The sequence below is a fragment of the Rhinolophus sinicus genome, chromosome 14, assembly GCF_057876585.1.
Source record: "Rhinolophus sinicus isolate RSI-liver-muscle chromosome 14, RSI-T2T, whole genome shotgun sequence".
NCBI lineage: Eukaryota > Metazoa > Chordata > Mammalia > Chiroptera > Rhinolophidae > Rhinolophus > Rhinolophus sinicus.
The window spans coordinates 45,400,083-45,406,074 of NC_142514.1; the positions used below are offsets into that span (position 1 = coordinate 45,400,083).

At 36.9% G+C, this 5,992-nt stretch overlaps 1 pseudogene; it reads left to right on the forward strand.

The window, feature by feature from the left end:
- Positions 1 to 250: 250 nt before the first annotated feature.
- Positions 251 to 1,401, forward strand: LOC109447248 (S-formylglutathione hydrolase pseudogene; annotated as a pseudogene).
- The last annotated feature ends 4,591 nt before the right edge of the window (positions 1,402 to 5,992 follow it).

The following is a 5,992-nucleotide window of genomic DNA, read 5'->3' on the forward strand; positions in this document are numbered from 1 at the left end:
TGGAACTAAATATAAGAGCTAAAACTATAAAATTTCTAGAAGAAAACATAGGAGAAAATCATTTTACCTTAGGTTAGGCAAAGATTTCTTAGGTACAACACTAAAAGGATGAACCATAAAGAAAAAAATGATAAATTGGAAGAAAAAAATGATAAATTGGAACTCATCAAAATTTGAAATTTTTATTTTTCAAAAGACATTGTTAAGAAAATAAAAAAGGAAACCACAGAAGGAGAAGAAATATTTGCAAAATATATCTGATGAAGATTTACATCCAGAAGATAAAAAGAAGTCTTGGCAGCCACTCCAGGATTATCTACCCTTTGGTGCAGACAAAAAAAGCAGCAATTGGACAGGAACTAATTCTCTACAAATTTTAAAGAGATTAATCTTCACTAATAGGAAAAGAATGAAATTGAAACAGATTTCCAGCAACAAGTGCTTTGGGGGATTGCAGAAGGTTTTTGAACATGACACTGTTGAACTGAACTGCAAAATGAAATTTGCTATCTACTTACCACCAAAGGCAGAAACTGGGAAATGCGCTGCACTATATTGGCTGTCTGGTTTAACTCGCACAGAACAGAATTTTATACCAAAATCTGGTTATCATCAGGCTGCCTCAGAACACAGCCTTGTTGTCATTGCTCCAGCCTTATTGTCAGGCTGTCTCAGAATAAATACAGTCCTCATGGCTGCAACATTAAAGGAGAAGATGAGAGCTGGAACTTCGGCATTGGTGCTGGGTTTTATGTGGATGCCACTGAAGAACCTTGGAAAACCAGCTACAGAATGTACTCTTATATAACGGAGGAGCTTCCCCAACTCATAAATGCCAATTTTCTAGTGGACCCCCAAAGGATGTCTATTTTTGGCCACTCCATGGGAGGCCATGGAGCTCTGATTTGTGCTTTAAAGAATCCTGGAAAATATAAATCTGTCTCAGCATTTGCTCCAATTTGCAATCCAGTGCTCTACCCTTGAGGCAGAAAGGCCTTTAGTGGATATTTGGGAACAGATCAAAGTAAATGCGAGGCTTATGATGCTACTCATCTTGTGAAGTCCTATTCAGGTTCTCAACTGGACATACTAATTGATCAAGGAAAAGATGACCAGTTTCTTTCAGATGGACAGTTACTACTTGATAACTTCATAGCTGCCTGTACAGAAAAGAAAACCCCTGTTGTTTTTAGATTACAAGAGGGTTATGATCACAGCTACTACTTCATTGCAACTTTTATTGCTGATCCCATCAGACATCATGCAAAATACCTGAATGCATGAAAAACTTAAGAAAATAGACTCTCTTCAGGATTATAAAAATTGTAGTAAACAGAAATGCAGGGGATAAAGATTTCAAAATACTGTATTTTGTAATGCTAAAAATGCTTCACTCTGTAGTTAAATCACCTTCTGAATAAATATATGAAAGCTGAAAAAAAAGAAGTCTTATAACACAACAAGAGGAAGAAAAACAGACTTTTTTTTAAATGAGCACAAGACTTGAACAAAAACATCATTAAATAAAACATTCAAATGGCAAATAAGCACATGAAAAGATGTCATTAGGAAAATACAAAATAAAACCACAGTAAGTTACTGTTTTATGTGTTCTAGTTAAAGGAAAAATAAATTTGACAATATCAGGTGTTGGTGAAGATGAAAAGGACCCGAAATTCTTGTACATTGTTTGTGTGAGTGTAAACTGGTACAAACACTTTGGAAAACAGTTTGCCGTTATCTGGTAAAGTTAGAATATACCACAGAGAAATAACTGCACATGTCCATCAGATGATATATATGGATATATGTTACAATAGGAAAAAAACTGGAAATAATTCAAATGCTCATTGACAGGAGAATGGATAAGTCAAACAACATAATACTACAAGATAGTGAAAACTAAATTAACTATGGCTACATGCAATAATATACTTGAACTCCTCAAACAAATGCTTTAACTGATATTTATAGAATGTTCCATCCCCAACTGACAGAATAAACATTCTTCTCAAGTGCACACGGAACATTCTTAAACATAGTATGGGGGTGGCCGGTTGGCTCAGTTGGTTGGAACGCAGTGCTCATAAAACTAAGGTCGCCAGTTCGATTCCCACATGGGTCAGGGAGCTGTGCCCTCCACCACTAGACTGAAAACAACTACTTGACTTGGAACAGATGGGTCCTGGAAAAACACACTGTTCCCCAATATTCCTAAATAAAAATTAAAAAACAAAACAAACAAACAAACAAAAAAACAAGTCACCCTTGAAAAGGCGCTTTCCCTCATTAAAAAAAAAAAAAAAGATAGCATGTTGGGACACAAAATTATTCTCAATAAATTTAAAAAGATTGAAATCATACCAAGAATATTTTCTGCCCACAGTATTATGAAGAAAACTGAAAATAACTACAAATATGTGGAGATTAAACAACATGATACTGAACAACTACTGGTCAAAGAAGAGATAAAAGAAGAGGTCAAAAGATACATAGAGACAAATGAAAATGAAAATACAACATACCAAAAATTTTGGGATGCAGAAAAAGCAGAACTGAGAGGGAAATTTATATTATAAGTCTACCTCAAGAAACAAGAGAAATTCCAAGTAAACAATATAACATTATGCCTTGAAAAACTAGGAAAAGAAGAACAAAGCCCAAGGTGGTAGAAGGAAGGGAATAATAAAAATTAGAGTGGAAATAAATGAAGTAGAGAGGAAAAAGACAATAGAAAAATTTAATAAAACAAAGAGCTGGTTTTTGAAAAGATAAACAAAATTGACAAACCTCTGATTAGACTTATTAAGGAGAAAAAGACTCAAATAAAAAAATCAGAAATAAAAGAAATGTTATTTAAGTTTGATATTTCCTTATTGCTTTCTGTGTGGATGATCTAGCCATTACTGTGAATGAAGTATTCAGGTCCCTACTATGGTATAATTGTATTTTTTGTCAGTTTCTCCCTTTAGATCTCTTAGTGATTGCTTAATATAATTTGGTTCTCTCAGGTTGGGTACATATATTGATAAGTATTGTGTCTTCTTGATAAGTTGTCCCCTTTATCATTATAAAATGTCCAGTACTTGTCTGAAATAAGTACTGCTACATGACTTTTCTCTGGATGCCATTTGCTTGAAGTAACATCTTCTGAAACCCCTTCACTTTGAGCATATGTCTATCTTTGGAGCTGAGATGAGTCTCCGGCAGGCAACGCATAGTTGGGTCTTATTTTTTAATCCATTCCGCTACTGTGCCTTTTGACTGGTGGATTCAGTCCATTTACATTTAGGTTGATTATTGATATATGAGGACTTACTAGAGCCATTTTATCTTTTGTTGCTCTGTATCTCCAGTATTTCATTTTCCTCATGATTTCTTTCTGCTATTTCAGTCTGGTGATTTCCTATAATTCTTTTTTGTCCCCCCCCCCCTTTTTTTCAATTTTTGCGTCTTAGCTCTGGATTTTTGTTTTGTGGTTACCATTAGATTTGTGTAAAATGTCTCGTACATACAATAGTTCTTTACTTCTGATTGCTTATCTCCATTCACCTGTATGCGTCATTTCTTTTCTTCCTCCCCTTTTATGATTTTGTTGTCACAAATTCTCTTTTTATGCTGTACATTCATTACCAAATTGCAGTAGTTACAGTTATTTTTAACATTTTTTATCCCTTAAACTTTATGTTCTAATTAAGTGCTTAATATCCTATTCTGAAGCACAGTTGCAGTTTCCTGCTTCTGTCTGTATGTTAATCATCTTACTCAAAGTTTTGTATACTTTTGTCTTTTTGTTTCTGGTAAAAGAATTCTTTTCAACACATCTTGTAACCCAGGTCCTATGCTGGTAAATTCTCTCAGCTTTGGTTTGTCTGGAAAAGTCTTTATTTCTCCTTCATATCTAACATATAACTCTGCTGGATATGTTATCTGTGACTGATGGTTCCTCTCTTTCAGTATTTTGAGTATTTTCTTCCACTCTTTCCTCATTTGTAATGTTTCTACTGAAAAATCTGATGGTAATCTAATGGTGTTTCCTTTGTAGTTTACAGTCTTTTTTTCTCTTGCTGCCTTGAGAATTCTTTCCTTGTCATTAATTGTTGACAGTTGGAATAAAATGTATCTTGGAGAAGGTCTTTTTGTGTTCCTATAATTTGGTGTTCTGTTAGCTTTCTTTATTCTAAAGTACAGTTCTTTTCATAGGCTTGGGAAGGTCTCATCAATTATTTCTTTGAGCAGGCTCACTGTTCCTTTTTCCGTCTCTTCTTCTGGCATACACATTCTCTTTATGTTGCTCTTTCTAATGGAGGCAGATAGCTCTCATAGAATTCTTTTTTTTTTTTTTTTTTTTTTTTAAGGAGGGCGCAGCTCACGGTGGCCCATGTGGGGAGCACACCAGCACCCTTTGTGTTATTAGCACCACGCTCTAACCAACTGAGCTAACAGTCCACCCCAACCCCCACCCCTTTTTTTAACTCTCAATTCTCTCTCTTCTTCCTCCTGAATCATTTCTAGGTTTTTATCTTTGAGCTCACTAACTCTCTTCCCTCTTGTCTGCTCTATTTTCAATGTTCTCTAATACATTCCTTATCTCATTTGTTGAGTTCTTTAGCTCCGGAATTTCTGTTTTGTTCCTTTTTATAGTTTCAGTCTCTTTGGTAATGTACTCCTTTTGTGCATTAATTTTATTCCTGAGCGCATTGAGCTGCCTTGATGAGTCTCTTGTATCTCACTGAGCTTCTTCATAGCTGCAATCTTAAATTCTCTGTCATTTAAGTCACAGTCTTTCATGCCTTTGAGTTTGGTTTCTGGAGACTTTTCATTTTCTTTTCGTGCTCCCATGTTGCCTTGGTTGTTCCTGATATTTGATGGCTTGTTTCTCTTTCTAAGCGCTTGAGGTAGTAAACTCTTTTCTTGTTTAGATACTGTTTTGCTCTTAAGAATTCAGCAAGTTGATAGGTAGGATACTTTCTTTTGTTTTCTAGTAGATAGTGTTATAGCATAAGTTTTTGTTTTCTCTTAGTTGCACTATTTGAGGCCCCTGGGATCATGATGGACTGGCGTCACTTTAGTCAAGGAGTACCTATTGCGATGTTGGCTGTTCCCTCTGTGACCAACTCACCTCGGTTATGGGGCACGACCACTGTGGTGGAAGAACGTGGGGGAACACCGATTTTGCAAGTTTCCAGTTCTAACTTCTTTTTTTCTTTTTTTACTAATGTTTCCTGACCCTGCTATATTTTTGGAGCTGTCTCTACTGCCTCTACCAGGATGTGCTGGGATGGATGGGATGGGGGGACAAGTTCATGATTTCAAAGCTCCATTCCTGGCTAGCAATAGGTTTTGGCTCCTGTGTCCTGTTTAAGGCATCTCAGCTTTTTCTACTGGCTCTCGGGATAGGTGGGGCAAGGGAGACAGGTTCGCAATCTGTGGCGCCCCCACCCCCGCCCTCCTGCCAGCAATGGCTGTCAACACCGCTGTATTATTTAAGGCTTCCCAGCTACCTCTACTGGGGTGTGTCAAGTTGGGGAGAGGGGAAAGGATGATGCCTTTTACTGGGGAAACACTGTTTTTTCCCCTCTTACTCTCCAGGCCATAGCGTGAGGGTTGCAGGCCAACTTCTCCGCTTCTACCACACTCATTGAAGCCAAGTTGGCACCAAATTGCATCTGCTGCCACTATCCCTGTCCTTCTCCTCATCCAGCTTCCATTATTTGTGCCAATATGTCCATCTTCAGATGTTCCAGTGCGTGGATCTTTTATGTGTATTTGTGTGTTGAGCAGGGGATCCTTTGTTGAGTTATAGACGTCTAACTTGTTGTAAATTTAAGAGGAGGAAAGAAGGAGTCTTCTCACTCCACCACGATGCTGACATCTTTATGTGACTCTTCCACTGTAAAAATGTGTCTGTCTTGTCACTAGGAATAAGGGACACTTTCGACCATGCAGATGTTTTCAGTTCTAATTTTTTCCATTCTCTCCCTAGCAATTG